The sequence below is a fragment of the Ambystoma mexicanum genome, chromosome 12 (assembly GCF_040938575.1).
Source record: "Ambystoma mexicanum isolate Mex_15411 chromosome 12, UKY_AmexF1_1, whole genome shotgun sequence".
Taxonomy (NCBI): domain Eukaryota; kingdom Metazoa; phylum Chordata; class Amphibia; order Caudata; family Ambystomatidae; genus Ambystoma; species Ambystoma mexicanum.
The window spans coordinates 88,330,016-88,352,673 of NC_090936.1; the positions used below are offsets into that span (position 1 = coordinate 88,330,016).

The 22,658-nt window shown below is 46.5% G+C and overlaps 1 protein-coding gene across 2 annotated transcripts in view; it reads right to left on the reverse strand.

Moving 5' to 3' along the window:
* Window positions 1-22,658, reverse strand: part of FBXL13 (F-box and leucine rich repeat protein 13) — a 2,326,763-nt gene that overhangs the window by 1,783,505 nt on the left and 520,600 nt on the right. The gene's annotated exons all lie outside the window — the stretch shown is intronic.

Below are 22,658 nucleotides of genomic sequence, written 5' to 3' on the forward strand. Positions count from 1 at the left end.
GTCCATGGCCTCAAGCCCAGCGATCATATATATCCAGTTCTGAAATCTCTTCACTGGCTCCCTGTGGCTGTAAGACCCTCTGCATCATCCACAAGGCTTTTGGGGGCCAAGGACTGCTCTACCTCCAACTTTCTCTTCCAAACATCTTCCTTCTCTAGCTTTCCGCTCATCCACCTCCAACTCTCTGAGGGTCAGATGCTTCTCCAAGCAGTGAGTTGTGGGTAGATCTATCTACTTGGCTGGGGCCTCCTTCTGGAACAGCTTGCCTGCCTCTCTCAAACTTGAGCAGAACCACCTCCGGTTCCGGAAGCAACTCGGGACCATCCCTTTCACTTCTGCTTTCTCTCTTCCTCTCCCCTGCTGATGCACCTGACTGCTCTGTGCACTAGTCACCTTGTCACCCTCTGAATTCGGGCCCAGGCTCCTGCATGTTCAGTTGCCCTTGCACTGCCTCCGGGCTCCCCAGCTCTTAAGGGTCTGTATCTGCAACCCTACAGTCCCTTCTGTCTGCACTTATGAGCCACCCGTTGGCTACACTTGTGAGTTAACTGCACGTCATCCCTTCCACTCCCCCCTGGCACTTCACCCCTTCCCTCTCCCCTGCACTTGCATGATCTGAATGACACAAGGCCTAGAAAGATTGTTATTTTGTCCTTTGTTTCCCCCTCCATGTCTTGTCACGCCTAGAAACACTGGTGTACAGGCGCGTTATAAATGCCACATCGGCCACCAGGGGGCGCACGGATGAGTCAGCTCTTCGTGTGAGCTCCGCAACTAGGGTCCAGAAAGTGGTTGTGAGCCCCCACTTTGCGACCCCCACCCAGAGCTGATTTCGGAGCAAGAGACGTCGGAAGGTGTCCCCCCCATCTGGGGAAAAGCTCGTGAAAAATCGGAGGCGATTTCGCTGTAAAATCGGTGACGACGTTGTGAGGCCCTAGCCGTGAAGTGCGCACCAACGACCTGACACTAAAGTAAAGACTCGTGAACGTACCGGCATACGAAGGGAAGGCTGCTCCACACAGCGGTCCCTGCGCGGATCTTCGCGCTGGGAGAGGGGCCCGCCACGGACTGTTGCTCTGCGCGGCTGGAGGCGCTCTCCTGGACCTCGCTCGTCCTCCTGCCCGTCTCCCAGGACCGGGCATCGCGAGCCGAGACTTGCATCCGCGCTTACGGCCGCGCGGGCAGGACTCGGACGGGTCTCTTCCAGTGGGACATGGTAAGCGTCCGCCCCCCCTTCTCCCCTCCGCGTAAACTGGCCCACGCTGCGCTGCTAAAGCTCGGCAGCCTGCAATTGGCCTGACGGCGCAGCGGGGCTCCCCCCTCTCCTCCCCCAACTCCTAATGAAGGGCGCGCAACACGCGTGGTATGCAAGTTCCCTCCATTGCCACGGAGCCGAGGCCCGGCGAACATAAGAACGGGACAGCAGGAGTTCTTACGCGTCTGAATGAACGGCCGCCCCCCTCCGAAGTGATAACACGTTCTAGCTGTGTACTCGGGGGTGAGGGGAGAGGGAGGGGAGGGGAGGGGAAACCCATCTAGGGTAAAGGAAAGCGGATGGTCCGCGGAGGGAGAGACCTCAACGGGCCCCACGTTGTGCACTCCCCAGTGAACACGGGTGCATTGGGACCACATTTTTTGGACACTCCGCACGTGGATTGGCGCAGCGGCTAGCCGCCCCTCGGACCGCATAGTACCCACTGCATACCACCACTTGGAAAGTGTCGTTACTCTACCAGACTATGTGGCCCTGCGCCAAATCCATTTGCATACCGGAGCGCCACCAGGACTGAGGGTTGGGCCCCCATAACAGGGGCGTGTGCCTTCGCAAGTTGCCCTGCACATCAATCAGCCGATATTAATGAGACACTTCGCATTTTCCCCCTCCGGGATCAAAGAATCTACACCGCGCGCAGGCCACCCGCAACTGGACACTAGCGGATCTCCCCCGAGCAACGAAGGACTGAGGGTTGGGCCCCTGTTCGACAGGGCTTGTGCCCTCCTCAGGCCCCACACACACCTTCAAGCTCACTGGACATAGAAACACGAATTCAGTTTTCTCCCTGGAGTGGTCCTTTCACATGTGGAATATCTGAGGTTGCCGTGTCCTGATCGTGATCTGCTGTCCCTCCTTCTGGAAGATCTATATCCGGTCTCTTCTGCCGTGCCACGTCATATGCACGTCCCTACCAGAATAAGACAAAACGAGACATATAAGGAATCAAGTGGCCCTTGATCACACGGGGAACAGTGTATGTCCAAGGAGCCTTCCGGGGCACCCTACCCTAAGCCACTCTTGGCCACCGTAAAACAGAAGCCCGCAAGCACAGGCGCACTATCGACAAATGACCAACCTGGCGCTATCACCTTCCTAAACCCATCTGAGACCCACCCTCCATGGACCCTAAGAGCAAACTAGCGAGATACAAGTTTTCACCAACCACTAGATCTCCAGAGTCCTTTACAGAGTTCACGATGTCGATGGCAGGGTCTGATGCAGCTGCGACCAAAGCGGACGTAGCTGATCTACTCACGGAAACGAGAGGCATGAGAGCAGATATTGGTAGCAAAATAGATAAGATCACACAAAGGATGGACAAAATGGACGACAGGCTGGAGCAGGTCGAGCACAATCAAACATCCCTGAACGTACTGGAGGCACAAATGGATCACCGCATTGCGGAGATAAAACATAGAGAAGAAGAAATACGTCTCAAGGTCGATGATCTCGAAAACAGGGAGCGTCGTAATAACATTCGAGTCTTTGGTGTTCCCGAGAGAGAGGGCGAAACCGAACTTGACCTGAAACAAACTTTACACACTATTCTGAAGCTCCTCTTCCAAGGATGATTCGGTGTATGAACCTAGAATTGACCGTATCCACAGAGCTGGAGGCAGACCAGGAGGCCCAAGATCGGTTTTAGCGCGATTTCATAATTACGCTGACAGGGCACAAATCCTAGAAAAGGCCAGAAACGTCCCACAACTTTCAATGGAAGACTCCAATATTTCACTCTACCAGGACTTATCATCTCTCACGCTGGCAATGATGAAAAAGTGCTCCCCGATCACGAAGATGTTGAAAGACAAAGGCGTCAGATACCGATGGGGCTACCCGTTCTCCCTCACCTTTGAGTGGGAAGGCTCGACAATGAGACTTGTCTCAGAAAAAGACATCTTTGACTGCATAGCGGACCTGATGGGTCCCCAGGGGGAGGGCCCCTCCCTTGATGATTCGGAAAAAGTTGATGGCGAGTGGAAAACCAAGGGTCCACGGCGGAGGAGGATTCAAGGATCCAGGAAATTCCGGAGGATGAACAATTCCCAAGATATGGAACACTAATATAGTGCCCGGAGTGTCGATTCACGCCACATAATGCGAAAAATGATGGGGCAATGGTATAGGGGATGCTGGGAGCCGGAACGTCACCCGCTGCTGGTTGGACTAACTTAACTCATTTGAAAGGGACCTAATCCTCGGCGTATGTCGCCGATACACTCGACTCAAGGGTCAGAACACTTGTCTTACTGTTCAACCTCATTCACACAGGTAGCAAATTTAGACTAATATGCCTGGGTTGCTTGAAAGACTCATGAGGTAAGGCAGACACTGGATGGATGCATAAAATGGACTCAGAAGTCGTATTTACAAATTGGTTTTGTTGTGTTATGAGAATGTGGTGGGTGGCTCACTGTTATACCGGTTTATATTTAGATATGGCCGTCTGCTCTGCGGTTTCCACCGATGGTCCGAGGTCTAGACTCCAAGGTGTTAATTCTTTCCAATGAATGGTGTGCCTGGTCTTGTATGTTTAAGGTGCCCAGAGTGAGATATGAGGTAATACTCACGCTATGCTGATGCTTGCGCGGGGGTCGATAACCTTACTTTTGATTTGTTGATGTTGTTATGCGAGCACAAAGTTGGGGGCTCACTGATATATGCGCTTCTACTATGATAGGACCGCCTGTTTTGCGGTCTCCATTGGTGGTCCGAGTTCGACTGGGTGATGTCAACCCGGGCGGGTCGGGCGCCGAATGCAGGGGGGATAGAAGGGGGAGGGGAGGGTGGGGTGGATGGAAAACACATATTTTGTCACAGTTCAGACCTAAGGGGCGCAAAGACACAACATGGGTACATAGAGGGGCATTGTACGCACTGGACAGATCGGTCTTTGACCTCTACAGGACTAACTAAGACCCACTTCAAAAACAATGAACCACATATTGTAATAACCGACATGACATGGGCCATGAAGCAGACAAACTGGCCGTTTACAAACTTATCTAAAAATTAGGATGGCACCTACATTCTGTAAAGACACGTTACGCATTTGCACACTTAATGTCAAAGGCTTGAACTCTCCCACAAAAAGATCAATGGTGGACAGGGAATTCAAGAGATCAAATATAGATATTCTGTTCCTCCAAGAAACGAGATATCGAAAGGGTGAGGAGAGAGTGATTCCATCACGGGAGATCGGACCCGCTTGTTGGAGCTCGGGTATTCTAAAAAAGGCGGGAGTGGGATTCTGATTCGCAAAAGCCTCCGGATGACAATTCTTGAGACATTGATGGATAGGGAGGGGAGGGCGCTCATAGTTGTGGGAAACATAAGGGGCACAACAGTCACTCTTGCTACGCTCTATGCACCTAATCAGGGGCAAAATAGGTTGCTCCACAAAATCACTGAAAAGGTTTTCGGCATGGCTAAGGGACACACGGTTCTTGGTGGGGATTTTAATACATGGATGGACAGTTCAATGGATAGACAGACTAAGACCGATGCTGTAGACCCACCCAGCACCCGGAATGAGGCCGACATTAAATTAACCCTTGATCTTTATGGCCTTGTTGACAGTTGGCGTCACTTGCACCCGACAGACAGAGGCTTCACTTTCCACTCCCTCCCTCATGACAGACTCACGCGTATCGATTACATTTTCCTCTCTGATGGCCTCCTGCGTATGCTGCAGGTGGCCACTATATATCCCTCTGCATGGACAGACCACGATATGGTTATGGTGGATATACTCTGGAACGATCTGGCCCCCTGGAATACTAAATGGAGATGTAACGACTCCTTATGGGCTGACTCGGTCTTCAGGGAAACTTTGGAAACCGAGATCGAGCAATTCTTCGCTACTAACGACACAGGGGAGGTAGGGAAGACGTCCGTGTGGGAAGCTGCCAAGGCAACTTGGAGGGGGGTTCTCATAAAGGAAGGTGCCCAAAAAAAAGATAACGTACCTTGATAGAGAAGGGCATTAGGGAAAGGCTCTGTGCAGCTCAGGGCCTGGCACAGTTCTCTCCATCCGACAGACCCAGCTATATAGCTGAAGCTAAACAACTCAGAGAAGAGTTGAAAATACTTATTGCGGGCAAAACAGCCCAGACCTTACAGTACCTCAAACAAAAATATTATGAGAAGGGCGATAAGGCGGATGCCCTGTTGGCGGCTCATCTCCGTGCACAGAAGGCGGAGAGGTGGGTTGACCTGATTGAGAGGACTGATGGCACCCTCACGGACACGACTGTGACATCCCCCCGAGGACATACAGGAAGCATTTCCCTACTTCTACAAAGATTTATATATGTGCGACCCCCCCCTGTGGGAAACATAGACACATACCTTAAGGAGGCGCGGATCCCCACACTCACCATTACAGAGGCCGATTCCCTAGATATGCCAGTCACAGAGGAGGAAGTTGCAGACGCTATCAAGAGATTGAAAACAGGGAAGGCCCCAGGGGACGACGGATTCACGCCTGGTTTTTATAAGACGTTCTCCACCCTTATTGCCCCCTTCCTTGCATTTTTGTTTAATCATATTTTTGACACAGGCCAAGCACCTCTGTCCTTCTCTCAAGCCCTCCTTGTTGTTATTCCGGAAGGAGGTCGGGACCCCAAATAATCCAGTTCTTATCGCCCCATCTCTCTCCTCAATATCGACGCTAAGGTATACGCCAGAGTCATTGCAGCTCGGCTTGAAACACACCTCCCTAGGTTGATACACTCTGACCAAGTTGGCTTTGTTCTCGGTAGGCAGGGCGCGGACACTATGAGAAAAACACTTCATTTACTCCATGAGGCACAGGGAATGGGGGCGGATCCATCCCTTTTGTCGTTAGATTCCAAAAAGGCTTTCGATAGGGTGTCATGGGACTTTCTAGAAAGGGTATTGGTGTCGAACGGGTTAGGACCAAAACTCCACCGCACGATTAAAGCAATGTACAGTTCCCCCACAACATCAGTGACGGTGAACGGAGGCTATTCTTGTTGGTTTCCCCTTGAAAGGGGGACGAGGCAGGGCTGCCCATTGTCAGCGATATTGTTTGTGCTGTCACTCGAACCGTTGGCGCAAAAATTAAGGCACGATAGTAGAGTAAAAGGCATCACAGTAGGTGATCGAGAATACAAATTGGGACTATATGCTGATGATATTTTATTGCACTTGACTGACCCCTTAGATTCGGTCCCGGCCGCGCTCAGCATAATTGAAGAATACGGTGAGTTGGCTGGCCTAAAAATTAATACAGGGAAATCTGTCCTCCTCCCGATTGACAGAAGTAAAGATTCTGAGGTCGAACGCTTTGCCCCCTTAGGAGTAAAAGTCAGGCTCACCACGTTTCGATACTTGGGTATTAACGTCACTCGTGATCTTGGCTCCCTATATGAAGCTAATTTCCCTCCATTGTCACTTACCCTTCAAAAAGATATCCAAAGGTGGTCAAAGCTCACAATTTCTTGGATGGGCTGTTTAAAAGCCATAAAGATGGTCTTTCTCCCTAAGATACTATATTTGTTCCAAATGCTCCCCATCAAGATGCCCCCAGAATACTTTGCGGACACGAGGAAAATGTTATTAGCTTTCCTATGGCATGGCCAGAAGCCTAGAATCCCGAGATCCCTGCTCCGGCTTCGCAAAGACAACGCAGGGGTGGGCCTTCCAGACATAGAGACATATTATAGGGCGGCTCAATTTAGGGTACTTGTCCCACATTTCAGGCAGCGGTTAGAGCCACAGTGGATAGCGTTGGATAACTATCACCTCCGTCCCTTTATTCTGTGTGAATGGCTATGGGTCCCTGGGCCTCAATTACGTAATAGTGTTAAATCTCACTACAATATAGGCACAATATGGGCAATATGAAAACCGAGCAAGAAAATGGTGGGAGTTACGACGTGGCCCTCTCCTCTGGGTCACCTTTGGTCACCGGCGATCCGAGACGCAATCCCTGAACCAGGAAGTTATGAAACCTGGTACCAGGTGGGGCTAGAAAGGGCAGGCCAACTACGGCGCAATGGCGCTTTTATAACCATTCAGGAGCTCTAGGAGGCGCTCGGCATAGGCACGCTCTCGGTCTTCCTGTATCTGAGACTCAAGGGGGTAATGACAAGACCGATATGGAAAGATCAATTACAGAGAGATCTTACCCCATTCGAAAGGATCCTTGACCTATGCACGGGCTCTAGAGGTCTGATAAGTGCAATGTACCTGGCACTGATTGAGGTTGATATTACACCCTCCCTGGTGCTCAAAAGCAGATGGGAATCAGATATGGGCAGGCAAATCTCACAAAAGTTGTGGCTACAAATTTGCAGACGTACAGCGAAATCCTCTATATCTTGCCAGTATAAACTACACGCCGTCAAGTTATTGTACAGATGGCAGTACGACCCAATCAGGCTTGCCAAAATGTACCACGGGGTTAGTCCATACTGCTGGAGGGGCTATGGGATGCGGGATGATTACTGGCATATGTGGTGGGGATGTGCAATGGTTCAAACTTACTGGTCAGAGGTTCTTAGCTGGATCAGGGACCTGGTAGATGACGAAAGAAAGAAGCAACCGCTGTTCATCTTATTTGGCCTGACCAAGACAGAGGACAAGGTCGTAAAGGCATCTGAAATGGTACACGGTCTGTTGATGGCTGCACGAGCCTGTTTTACTATGGTACGGAAAAGGCCCACGCTCCCTAGCAAAACTGAATGGCTCGGGGGTTGCCCTGAGCCTCTATAGAATGGAATGCTTGACTGCTGCCTTACACGGGGATCGCACTACTGTTGAGAGCGCATGGTCTGAGTTTCGTGCCAAATATGTCCTGTAAAGAGATTGTGTGCAAAACACTGTTGAGACTTGTGTCAATTTTGTTAATGACAAACGGAGTCCGCTGTGCCGGTTCTTTGGGTCATGCTGCGTTTATTTGCCGGATGCCATGAGTATAATGGTGGTTCATTGGTACTGTTTTTTGGTTGTTTTTCATCCCAGGTCTGATATTATGTGAGGGGGCTGGGGGGAGGGGAGAAATAAGTGTGGGTTTTGTTGACATTATTCGTTAAATTGTCTGATTTCCAGAGACTCTATGGGCCTCATTACGACCCAGGCGGTAAGTTACCGCCTGGGTCGTACCTTTACCACCATGGCGTAAACTATGTTTACGCCATGGTGGTTGGCGGACTTACCGCCCCATTCCGAGGTTGGCGGGGCGGTAAGTCCCCAATCCCCATTTACCCTTCCCCATTCCCATTTTTGCCCCATAGGGCATAATGGGAGTGGGGAAGGCGTTAATTACGCCACCGTAAATTACGGTGGCGTAATTAACATCAAGGTCCCTTAGCGCCATGGATTTTAACACCTGCTAAAAGCAGGTGTTAAAACCTCCATGGCGCTAAGGGACCTTGGAATCAGGCGGTAAGGGTCGGCGCTGTTTACGCCGCCGTAAACCCCTTACCGCCTGAGTCGTAATGAGGCCCAATATGTGTTATATGATAATGATATTTGCTGTAAACGCTCTCCTTTTTGATTCAGAGATGTAATTTGCGTGTACATGTTTGTTGAACCTGTACAGAATCAATAAAATTCAAATACAAAAAAAAAAATGCCACATCATATCATACCATAACAAGCATTGGCAAAGCCAACAGTTATGTAATGTGTATATGTATTAGGCATTTGCCAGATACTTCTATTATATGCCCAGGTACTGCCACCATTTCGTAGCTGCTACAATACGGTCAGATAATACCGCTATATGATATGATATGATAGGTTATTTATAACGCACTTAATACCCAGAGGTTTCTAAGTGCGGACCCGGGGTTCGAACCTGTGCAGCGCTGTGTCGTTTTGTTTCCAAGGCGAGCACATTGCCGTTGAGCTATCCTCCCGGCTATGGCAGTGATTGGCAAATGCCTTTTCCATGCCACACAAAAGCCAAAACTGTTGACATTGCCAATGCTGGTTTTGTCTTGTGGCGCCTTGAAACACCATTTGTTGTGTAGGCGCCTACAAATACCCAACAAATAAATAAAATAAATATCAGAACGGTTACATGCTGTTTAGAGTCTGTGATCATGTGACCTATGAGGAATGACTAAAGGCTAAGCTGGTCTCTCCGGGATCAAACACTGTGAACCTGGGCTCATGGGTACTTGGGGTCATGCGTACCGTGAAACTAGTGCCTGGTCCAGTCATGCCACTAGTGAAGTGAAGGAAGTCCTAAACTATATTAAAAAGAAGCACAACATATTTAATCCCTAGTCGTGGACTATTCCCCCTCGAGTACCCCTTGAAGTCACTGCCTTCACCTTATTCTACATGGAAAATCTTTCAAGTTGACAAACGGGAAGGTTCGGTTGGTGTAGGCACATTTCCACATGTACCAATAACTGCAGTCGAAATCCTCCGCCCCCCACCCGATCATATCGGTGACTTTACAACCTGGCAACTAGGCCCAACAAGCACAAGCTGGCCAATAGCACAGTATGCTTTGGACATCGACCATTCCGACTTTTTCATTTGCGTTTCAATTGATCTTAAATAAAACAACAGAATGTGGCATCGTGCTCTATCTACGCTGTACTTAAATGAAGCCAGTACATCACATTACCATTTGGCAGACAAGCCAAGTAGGAATATGAAAAGATTCCCAAAGGGTTTACAGTCTGATAGACAGGAAATTAATCATAGCAGGCCATGTTTTAAAAGAGTCACATCGGTAATGTTGGACTCTCTGGCGCCCACGCAAAGGGCACTTACAGGCTCTTCCCTCTTCACTGCAGGCCAGAAGTCAGCTCATTCACAAAAAGGCCCGCCTAATGAATATCACAAAACTTAAGTGTACAGAGAGTGCTCGAAAGAGAAAAAGTGGTTCCCACACAGCTAAAAACATGTTTGTTTTTCTATCACATTAACTGACATTTCTTGGAGCAGAAAAAGCAGCGAGATGCAGCTCCAGATTTGTCAAAAACATTAGTGCAGCCTGCTTTCATAATCGCACGTTTCCGCCTGATAGTTGGAGATCACACACAGATCCTATTAAACAACCGTCAGGTTGTTTAGAAAGGACGGAAGGAAATCGGCCATGTGCAATTCTTGTAAAAGCGAGGAGGAAACCTTGCTGCACAGGATTGTCAGTGTTTAGTCAGGCCCTAATATTTATTCTGCACTGGTCCAGCAGCGCCACCAACAGGAGATGCGAGAACTCTCCTTTGAGTTTCTGGGTGGTGGAGGAATCAGAATTTGGTTTCTTAATCTGACTGAAAATAAAAGAAAAGTAAGCCAAATTCAGGCCATGCTTACGCCAATAATCAAGGGACAGGCTACTAGCTCCATAGAAGTGTCAATCAATGAATACCACCAGACACCAATTAAACAATAACAAACAGTTTGTAGGTGGAATTGAATTCAACTCTTTGTGTAATGAAAACCATTTGTAACTGGTTAGCTGGAATTTCCACCAAGGTAAAATTAGGTACTCTGTCTCCAATTAGGGCTCACTCGCGAGCCATGATCATGCCACTTTGAGGTGGCAAGTATATCACTCACTACCTTATTTGCCATAAAGAGTGTCATACACTCTTGCCAATCATGCAGAGTATGCTTCTTTAGAGAGGACTATACCTCATCTGCCATATAAGTGGCCATTTCCGAGGTATGCACCGCCTAATGCTATCCCAAGAGGAGGATTTGATGAAATTCAACTTTACTATTTCTAAAGAGTTACTATTGCATCAAGTGCCTGTCGTGTGGGTTTTTGTACACCTCCTCGACTGCTTTGATGAACGTTTTAGTGGCGATGTTTGCCCATACCAAGGCACTATACTTCCCATCCTCTTTCAGGGCACACTTACGCATACAGCATCATAGACACTCAACTCGTTCCTTCACTAATACCGAACCCTCTTTCCTCACTCCTCTTCCCCATTCTTTCCATCACCCCGCTCTTTCCCTCACCGCTCACTGCCTCTTATTGCTTCACGCCTCATATATTCCCTTTGCAATGCTAGACCAAAGCCAAAACTAGCAGCTTTGCCATAGCACGTCTTAAGGTGGTCACTACACAATTGTTGTAATATGAGGAATCTTGCTCTCCCGTTTCCATATTTCATCTGTGCTTGTAACAGTTTGACAGAAATATGAATTGTCAAGTCAAGCAAACTTACAAAGACTTTCATAGTTTAAATTTAGGATAGAATGCAACATATTACGAGGCCTATCACCTAGGTAATCTCATCAACCATTAAATGCTGTAGCCTTTAATTTGTTTGAATTTGCTGCAAAACAACTAGGGCTCCTAAGTGAAACTGACAGCATTTAAGGGGCTATAGAAACGTTACACAAAACAAGCACGTTTCACTTTCAGAGGCGAAATTAGCACAATGGAGAACACATCTTCCAAAGGCAATGCAGTAAAATCGGTGGATTAAAACATCAGAAATGCATCTATTATTCTACAAAGGGGAATGTCAAATTCAAGGAAGAAAACACAGAGAACTAAGATTTGAGAAGCTAACCTTGATGAAAGAAAACATACTTCCACACAATGCCTTGATGCGCTTAACCTCAGCCTCCACATGAACGGCCCAACTCACACTAAAGGACACACCCTTGATGCTATCTTTAGCTCCCACGACCAGATACATCTAAGCCCCCCTATACCTGTCATCTGGTCTGATCACTTCATTTTCCCTTTCACCATCCACTCGCCTGCCTCCATGACCATCCTTGCGCCAGCTGCGCCCCCTGCGCCGCAAATGCTGGAAGAAACTAAAGATCCTCCCTGACCTAGCCGAAGCTCTGCTTCAAAAACTTCCCTCAACTATCCCACGTAATGAACCCTTAACCATCGACTTCTTTGACTCCTGGCTCAATATCTCACTAATCCCGCTCACCCCCACTTGCCTATCATCTGCTCGCCGCGGTCCTAACCACAGATGGTTTACACCAGAACTGAAGATTGCGAAACAACTGAATAAATCCCTCAAACACAAATGGCGTAAAAGTAAAACCAAGCTGAGTAGATCCACCCTCACCAGTACAAAGCTGAAATCCAAAAAGCTAAAAATGCCCACTACAACTCAATTCTCAACTGTGGAAACCCCAGCAAGGAACTCCACAAAATCATTTCAGAATTCGTCAAACCGACCTGTACCTCAGCCTAATCCACCAATCCACCCCATCTCAATCACTCTGCGACTCGCTCTCTCTCCACTTCTACACCACTGCTCTCGACAGAACAACCTCCCTTAACAACAAACTGGCCCTCCTCTCACCGCCACATAATCCGTCCACCCTATGAATCACCCCCCCCACCCGCCACGGCAACAACAACTCCACCCACCTTTGACTCTTTCAAACCCATCCTGAGAGACTCATTTCCTGACCTTCTCTCTGCTTGGAAACCATCTGGCTCCCCCCTTGACCCCTGCCCCGCCTCAGTCCTCCAAGAAATATTCTCATCCACCTGCACAGGAGAGTATGCAAGAACCATACTAAATGACTCCCTCAGCTTGGGAATCTTCCCCGACACCCTCAAAACTGCACATGTCAATCAATTTCTAAACAAAAAACCTTGCCTCGACCCCCTCGACTCCAAAAACTACTGTCCCATCTCAAACACCAGGTTCCTTGCTAAACTCATTGATCAATCCGCATACTCCCAACTAAACATCTTTGTCGAATCCAACAACCTCCTGGACCCCGCACAATCAGGCTTCAGACCACGACAAAGAACCGTAACCACTCTGGTCTCCATCTGGGACGATCTTAAGATCACAGCGAACTCTACAGGATGCGCTGCACTAATATTCCTAGGCCTCTCTGCTGCCTTCGACACAATCAATCCTACTTGATGGCCTCCACACCCTAGGAATCCGTGAAAATGTTCTCAAATGGATAGCCTCCTTCCTCAACAACAGGAAACAAATAACCCTCCTCTCCACCTTCACTTCCGTCGCCCAACCAGTCAATACTGGAGTACCACAAGGAGCATGTCCATCAGCCCTCCTGTTCAACCTCTATATGTCCATCCTCCCTGGAAGAATTCGCCCATACAATATCCTGTGCTATAACTACGCCGATGACACCCAAATAATCTTAAAACTCCTCAACTAAGACTCCAACTCTCAGCCAGACCTTGCATCTTGCCTCCTTGACATTGATCGTTGGATGACTACAAACCACCTCCTCCTAAACCCCACTAAAACCGAAATCATGGTGTGCGGCAACACCAAGCTTCTTCCCCGCCCGTTACCTTGGCCCACATCCTTGGGCAACCCACCCACCACCTCAGCCACAGTAAAAAACCTTGGATGCACTCTCCACTCTGACCTAACCCTCTCTCGCCAAACAAACAACGTATCTAAGTCTTGTCATTACCACCTCAAAATTCTTAGACGCATTTTTCCCTACCTCTCCTTTCCTAACAGACTTGCCGCTGTTCAGTCTATTGTAATGTCGAGACTGGACTATGCTAACTCCCTCTATGTCAGAGTCCGGGCATACCACCTCATTAAATTACAAAGAGCACAAAATGCTGTGGCCAAAATGCTTCTAGCACTGGGCCCAAGAGACCACACCGCTCCAGCTCTCAGAACTCTCCACTGGCTCCCAGTTTGACGAAGGGCCACTTTCAAAACCATGTGCATCACACACCGAGCAGTGCACAAAACCGGCCCGATATACCTGCAAGACAAGCTTAAACCATACAACCCACCGCGCACTCTAAGATTAAGCTCCGCCCTTCTTTTAATGATACCAAACACCAACTCAGTCCGGATAGGAGGATCCTCGTTCTCAGCCTTGGCACCCACTCTATGGAACTCGCTTCCACCCCACATCCGACTCACCAAAGACTACTTGTCATTCCGCAAGCTACTGAAAACATGGCTCTTCCCATAACACAAATGACCTCCCAAGATATGTCCAAATCACCTAGCAACCGAATGACGAAACACGTAACAAAGCTGTCCTACCTGGTGCACAGCCACATGATAGGACATAATGGATAGATCAGAGGGACTGATGGAGTGAATAGAGTCGAAGGATGGAGTAAACGGAGTGAATAGTCACAGTAAACAGAAAATCAGAGTAGATCGAACAGGGAAAATATAGGAGTAAATAGATTGGAAGGAATGGATAGAGTGACTAAAACGGATATACTGAATGGAACAAATTGAGTGGATGGAGCGGATGGAGCAGATGGAGCGGATAAAATGGATGGAGTGTATGGAACGGATCAAGCGGATGGACTGGATGGACCAGATGGTGTGGATGGAACGGATGGATTGCATGGAATGTGCGGAACAGATGTAGTGGACGAAACGGTTGTAGTGGACAAAACGGATGGTGCAGATGGTAGGAATGGTGTGGATTGCGCAGATGGTATGGATGGCGCGGATGTTAAGGATGGCGCGGATGTTACGGACGTTACATTGAACTGTTGGTTGTTTTGTAGCAAGATTAAAGTAAAAACTGTGATCGAAGGGATTGGAGCTGCGACGAGCACGCTCATATTGTGTTATTTTCTTGAAACGTAATTTTAATCTGTGATAAAAGTAAACAAGTGTTAGAAATCAAAGACTGATTGCGTATGAGTCACCTGCGTAAAGCAGCGACGAGGGTCCAGAGAAAAATACTGAGAAAGATGAAATCTCTAAGGTCCAGAGGGACAAGGAGAGGCGCAACAAGGAAAGAAGCGATCAAGCAAGCACACCTCTAGATATAGGAAGAGAAATAAAGAGATGGGAGGGAGAGAGAGATAAAACTGATGAGTTAGCGCTTCTACATAACGACTGGATGGGTGGTCAGATTTTGCTTAAACTCGATAGTAAAGGCATCGAGGATGTAAGGCAAAGGGAAGATCGAGATGAGCAAGATAAAAAGGACAAAGGAAGGGAGGAACGATTGAAAGATGAAGGGCCAAAAAGGAAAGATAGACACAGACGAACAGACGAGAGCATTTGTACCAAGACGAGCAATTGAAAAAGCAAGAAAGAGCAGAGGAGCAATGAAAATATGATAAAAGAAACAGAGCGATAGAAGAGCAGGAAAGGCTAGAGAGAAAAAGAATAGAAGAGGAAGAACAAAGTTAAGAGATAAGAGAATACAGAGACAAAGAGATGAGGAGATACGATGGGCAAATGACAGAAGGGATATGAAGAAATGAGAGGAAGACAGAGTGAGAGAGGAAGCAAGAAAACAAAGAGAATTTGACGATGATATAGAACGCAAACGAAGGCAAAGAGCACGCGATCTTGATCGCCTGGAGAAGGAAGTAAGGAATCCCGATCCAGAAGTAGCATGGGAGGACATAGAGGAATCTTTTCCAGACTACGAGTCATTACCAGGCCCGTCCAGAGTAAATCTAGACGACAAGTTTGGCTCTAGGAGCACTGGGGAAACAATTGATAAAGTTTATCATGAAATGAGAGCACAGAAAGAATTGAAGGGGAAGAGAAAAAATTATCGACTCGAGAGTACACAGTTGTATGAAACAGAGGGAACCTCATGTAGCACGAGGCATAAGGAGTTGTCTTTAGATAGACTGACTGAACAGAGATGAAGAAGAGAGAAGTTGCACAAGCTGGGCACAGGAAATGTCAGACGAAGACAGACACCTTCCGTAGAGAAGAGAGAGAGGGGACGCATGTGGTCCTGAGGGATGCTTTCCAGTGGATAAAGAACTAAGATGGTCAGATGTAAACGCACCTATACCTAGGGCGTCAGAACCATTGACACAGTCAGATCGACCTAAAGAGCCACTCTATGGTGAGAAGAGGGAATCGCCACCATATGTTAGCAGATTGAGGTCATTGCCAGATAGAAGGCGATGCAGGAATATCGTCCCAACGGTGGATAGACAGATGATGAGAAATGAGAGCGAGTTGGAGCCTCAGAGTTTCCCTTGTTAGAGAAAGTTGGGAGTCAGACCTCAGTATATACCATGGCCCCAGATCGACAAAGATAATAATTTAAGGTGTAAGCTTCAGAGTTTGGCTTCTGGTGCTGGAAAATGGATACATGAGTTAGAAAAGATGACGGGAGGAAACACATTGACTATAGGGGATATTAAGGGTCTCCTAATCGCCATACTTTGTGAAAGAGCTGACGTTTGGTCAAGGAAAAGATATGCTGGTGTTGCTACAGTTAACACTGCTCACGACGGAGCACCGTTCAATAACTGCAGAGCGGCAGTATAGAAAGCGCTTAGAGTGCTGTATCCGGACACGTCCGATATGGGAGCTATAGTGACGAAAAAGATGCAGGAAGGAGATGATCCGCTTGTTTACATTCAAAATTTTCAGGAGGCTTGGGCCTTAGAGACACGCGAAGCTTGGGGAAAATCTATACCGGTATTCTACCATATATTATGTCAAGGGCTGCCAGAACTAGTGCAGAAGCAGCTCAAGAAATTAGTGGGTATGGAGGCAAAACCGTGGTCCGAGATTCAGCTGACCATTGCAGACTCCTGCAGGAAAATAATCTTAAGAAAGACAATGTCAGGAAAGGCGATGAGGCAAAGCTAGTGCAGAAAAATGTGTCCAAGTATGCCATTGAAGGGGCAATGCTGACTAGTGTAGACGGATCGAGCTCACAGCAGACAATGAACATGCCGCCGATTAATAATCAAAGGCAGTTCGATCAAGGGAATAATGGGTTTACTCCACGGGGACAAGGAGGATTTCGAGGAAGAGGCTGGCAGAATAACCAAGGGAATTGGCAGAATAATCAGGGAAGCTTTCAAAATAACCAAGGTGGGTTTCAGAACATGCAGAACGATAATCAAAATATGCAGGTTTTTGAGTCGGAAGCGGTTGTCTATGCTTTGTGCGTTGAGCAGTGAGCAGTGCGGCTTGACTTGATTCCTCTGTTTGTATGCTCCATAGCGTTTTGTTGGGTCCTTTCCTCTATCCCTCTGAGGAAGACGAGAGATGAGGACCGCAGAGCGAGGACCAATTGGAGAGGTGCAACGAAAGCGCAACAAAGGATTGGTGATAGCTCGGCTGGGACTTCCCTGAGCTCCCCTGAGCCCCCCCCCCCCACCCTGGTCCCTGGTGGTCCGTGACTTCTGGACCGTGCAGCGCGGTAAAGCGCAGGAAGCTGGAGCTGGAGCTGGAGGGAGAGGTAAGCCAAGGGTAGTAAGCGGCTTGACCCGGCCCCCTCAGAGCCCCTCTGCTCCCCGCAGTGCTGTTTGGCTGCTGCGGTGTAGTGGAGGAGAGAGAGCAAAGTTTCCTATCTTTCCACCCTGCAGGGGTGTTAGTCAGCGGGCCAGCCAGTTAGCCAGTTAGCCAGGGAGAGCCAGGGAAAGCACCCTCAGGATTGGCGTGTGGCTGTTTTGCTGCTTACTGTGTGGCACTTGAAATCTTTTCCCCTGAACCTTTTATTTTTTTATTTTTTTTGCTCATCGGTTCTGTCAGCAAATAGAGTAATCCAACATTCTATCCCACTGCTAATCACTCTATCTGAAGTAGACATCAGAGAGACTGTTGGGAACTGTTGAAAGTTAGCTTCCAACCCAACAGTAAACACCCTTATCCCTATTTTTCTTTAAAACCCACCCTTATCCAAGGCGCGAGTAAAAAAGATCAATCATAAACACAGATATAAGCACAACTTTGCACTGTTGCCAAATCTTTTGATCTAGGGACTGGCGGGGGACCCTATAAATACATAAAAGAGGACAAGGGGTGACTCAAGTAAAGTTTTCCCATAGTTGGTCCAAAGGAGAGGGGAAGGAAAAGGGGTGAGAAGGGAGAAGGAGGAGAGGAGGAAAAAAAGGAAGGAAAAAGGAGTAGATCTACTATAGAAACATGATGTTGCACAGAAAGGCTCTTCTGGATGATCATAGATGCCCACAATGGGATGGCTCCTACGTAGAGGAGACGGGAAGCCAGGCAATACAAACTATGCAACATAGCTCACCTATCCCGAAATCTACTCCTACTATACTTACAACGGCGCCGGTGGATTCCTCACAAACATTTCAAACTGACCTATCCTCTGATATTACACACTCCTGAAAACAGGGGTTACAGTATACTGTTAAAACTACAAAAATACAGAAGAAAATAGAAGATCACTTTGGCGTAAAGAAGCGAGCAAAAAGCTTGAATGATCTCCAATACGATCAACTACCATGAGCTGAAAAGATCCTCTTTTTAGGGGCTGTTTGGGTGAGGATCGTGGAACACAAAATCTAAAGAATCCCACAGAACAGCTTCCTTCCCTTTCTGCGAAGAGTGAGTTATCCTAGATGCATGCAACCCTAGTCATGTTCACCCCTTAACCAAAAAAGGGCGAATAACCATGTAATTATCAAAAATACACATTTTAATATTTATCAAAAATACTTTACACATTACAATGGTTACCAGTCAAATGGTCGAAAACATTTGGTCGACAGACAATTTGGTCGACACCATTTGGTCGAATGCCAAATGGTCGAATTTTTATTTTTTTTTTTACCCATTTTTTGGTTTTTTTGGGGGGGGTCCCCCCCCCAACCCCCTTTTTTTTCTTTTTTCTTTTTTTTCCCCACACGAAAACCCACAAAACACATATATATATAAAAAAAAAAAAAATTCGACCATTTGGCATTCGACCAAATGGTGTCGACCAAATTGCAGTCGACCAGTTTGTTGTCGACCAGTTGACTGGACACCCATTACAATATATTTCTCTAAAACACAACAATATGTTTAAAACACACGCTGGAACTCATATCAGTGTGTGTACATATTCTACAAATGGCAAACAAGCAAACATTTCAAATCCGTTTTTTGTGCCTAACTGGAGGGTGTGTCTCTATTTAACCCTCTACTTTTATTAATGATACCCTTCTTGATTCATACGGGAAAAAGAAACTGTGCCAACACTTAAAGAATGTGTTTCTAGAACCAACATGAATCTCAAAAATAAACACAGGAATAAATCCCCATTGTATATCCTGTCGGTGCTGTCATCAGGGCACTTAATTTTTGTTATATACTGGTTCTCACGTATATCTTCACGTGCCAATTGCCATAGTTTCAATATTTCTAAAAAACAAACAAACATTTAATCTTAAAAACATGGTTTTCAATTTTTTACACAACAAGTCATGCATGGCATCTTTTTCAACTTCATCTCCATTTCTAATGTAAGCAGAGGGATTTGGTCATTCGTGGTCTTATAACTGTCCACTACTACACAATTTTTCAACATTTTACATATCCTGATTTCGTACAATGTCCTGATTTCATACAATTTTTCAACTTTTTACATGTCCTACAAGGGAGAGGAAAAGATCCCCATCGTTCAGAACAAGGCGTACCCTTATGTGAATGTTTACCTCTTGCTGGTTCTCCAGAGATCAACCAATGTAGCACCGGTAACCACTCCGTATTAGCTATACGGTTCCACCCTTCACTCCTCTATTCCTCCAAGGAGGGGGCTACGCGGAGTACCTATCCGCTGTCCACGATATTCTATGCAGAAAGAAGTAAAGGCCCGTATTACTGGGGACTATCAAGAAAAACACTGCACTTCTACGCCCCATTTCACATAAGGCTTACCAATTGAAATATCTCCCCAGAGTCTTGCTTTTCAAAAGGACATGTGGAGTCCAAGACCTCACTGGATGTTGCTGCCCGTATTGTCGCACAATCTAATCAAAACGAAAACAAGAGGGGAATGAAATTTCTTCTCTACGGGCAAACCGAGGGGATTTGTTCTTAGCGCATTCATCTTACCTTACGAAAAGGTATGTGCGCTTCCCGTCTCCTGTCCGTGCCATACGCTGTCACCTGGTATGTCGAAGCAGCAGGACGATCATTATTCGTACTGGGCTATTTATCGAAAAATGCCTCGAATCACGTGAGACACACGCTAACGTGTGCGTCATGATATCACGTGATCGGCGGCCATCTTAGTATGGGTATCATGACCACCAACTTGGAGCGGTATCTATACTTTGCTCAATAATCCACTTCAACTGACAATAGCCCGTAAGCAAGAGATCATATGTCCCAGTCCAGATTTCTTATCTAGATGTAATAAGATGTCAGCCACCATGTGCACTGTCAATATACACGTATGTGGATTACTTCAATGTCATATTTAGTCATGATCATATCATCTCTCATGACACTCAGCTACGTCATTTAACCCACTATTTTCTGTAATGGATGACTAGAGACCATTCAATTGAAATGTTTAAACCGTTCCTTACGGTATCCAAAGAACAGATCCATTTTTGTTCAGCTCGAATCAATTTTAAGTCTCTGTTCCCTCCTCTTGGTTGGGGACGTATCAGCTCAATAATGAACCAATGGAGGTCATCCACACCATGCCGAGCACCCTTAAAGTGTGCCACCAGGGGTTTCTCTGGTACCTGGTTCTTCACACAGGATCTGTGCTCACAGATCCTCTGCCGGATAGGTCTCTTGGTTTTGCCGATGTACAACAAACCGCACGGACACCTTATACCATACACCACCCATTTAGAGTTGCAGTTGGTGAAGTTTCTTAGTTCCCACTTTCTACCTTTCAACTCTACATATTTCATGTTTGATTTTAATTTACAAACCGAACATCTGCCACACGTGTAATGACCCACCACCGGTGGCAAATTCCACAATGTCGGTTGGGGGCTTGAATGCCCATCCATGGGGGTTCTATAGGTATGTACCAATTTGTCTCTCAGATTAGGCATCCGGCGAAAGGCAAACCGCGGTTTATTGATGGAAAAGTCATCAGTGTTAATAATGCTCCAGTGCTTCAGTATACACCTCCGCAAGTCGTTGCTAATAGGTGAAAATGTGGAGACACAATCTTGTAATCTTGTCTTCTGCAACTCGGGGTTGTGGTACAAGACAGTCCTGTCTTGTAAAAAGAGTATTTTTAGCTCTTTTTAATGACCTCCTTACGATGTACGATGGATAACCTCTCGCTTTTAGTCTGGCGGACAAATCTTTGCTATTTGTGTCAAAATCATCTCTACGGGTACAGTTTCTTCTAACACTAAGACTAAGACTCTGGGGAGATATTTCAATTGGTAAGCCTTATGTGAAATAGGGCGTAGAAGTGCAGTGTTTTTTTTGATGATAGTCCCCAGTAATACAGACTTTTACTTCTTTCTGCATAGAATATCGTGGACAGCGGATAGGTACTGCGCGTAGCCCCCTCCTTGGAGGAATAGAGGAGTGAAGGGTGGAACCGTATAGCTAATAGTGAATGGTTACCAGTGCTACGTTGGTTGATCTCTGGAGAACCAGCAAGAGGTAAACATTCACATAAGGTACGCCTTGTTCTGAACGATGGGGATGTTTTCCTCTCCCTTGTAGGACATGTAAAAAGTTGAAAAATTGTATGAAATCAGGACATTGTACGAAATCAGGATATGTAAAATGTTGAAAAATTGTCTAGTAGTGGACAGTAATAAGACCACGAATGACCAAATCCCTCTGCTTACATTAGAAATGGAGATGAAGTTGAAAAAGATGCCATGCATGACTTGTGTAAAAAAATTGAAAACCATGTTTTTAAGATTAAATGTTTGTTTGTTTTTTAGAAATATTGAAACTATGGCAATTGGCACGTGAAGATATACGTGAGAACCAGTATATAACAAAAATTAAGTACCCTGATGACAGCACCGACAGGATATACAATGGGGATTTATTCCTGTGTTTATTTTTGAGATTCATGTTGGTTCTAGAAACACATTCTTTAAGTGTTGGCACAGTTTCTTTTTCCCGTATGAATCAAGAAGGGTATCATTAATAAAAGTAGAGGGTTAAATAGAGACACACCCTCCAGTTAGGCACAAAAAACGGATTTGAAATGTTTGCTTGTTTGCCATTTGTAGAATATGTACACACACTGATATGAGTTCCAGCGTGTGTTTTAAACATATTGTTGTGTTGTTTTAGAGAAATATATTGTAATGTGTAAAGTGTTTTTGATAAATATTAAAATGTGTATTTTTGATAATTACATGGTTATTCGCCCTTTTTTGGTTAAGGGGTGAACATGTCTAGGGTTGCATGCATCTAGGATAACTCACTCTTAGCAGAAAGGGAAGGAAGCTGTTCTGTGGGATTCTTTAGATTTTGTGATCTCCAAAACGAGACACTTGTAGTACAAATAAGAGACGCTCAAGAGCACCAGGACTGTCCGGTATCCCAACTTCCAAATACTTTGCAAAAAGGTAACACCATACACCAAGTAACGGGTTGCTGAACCGATTTGGACCTCGATCAAATAGAAAACCCAATTACTCAGGCAATTAACAAAACTCAATCACCAAGGCCAGTTCATCACTTCACGCCAGACAAAATGGATAATACTCAAACAGGAGCAGAAACACTCTCAGCTTTACTTACTTAACTCCTTGGTG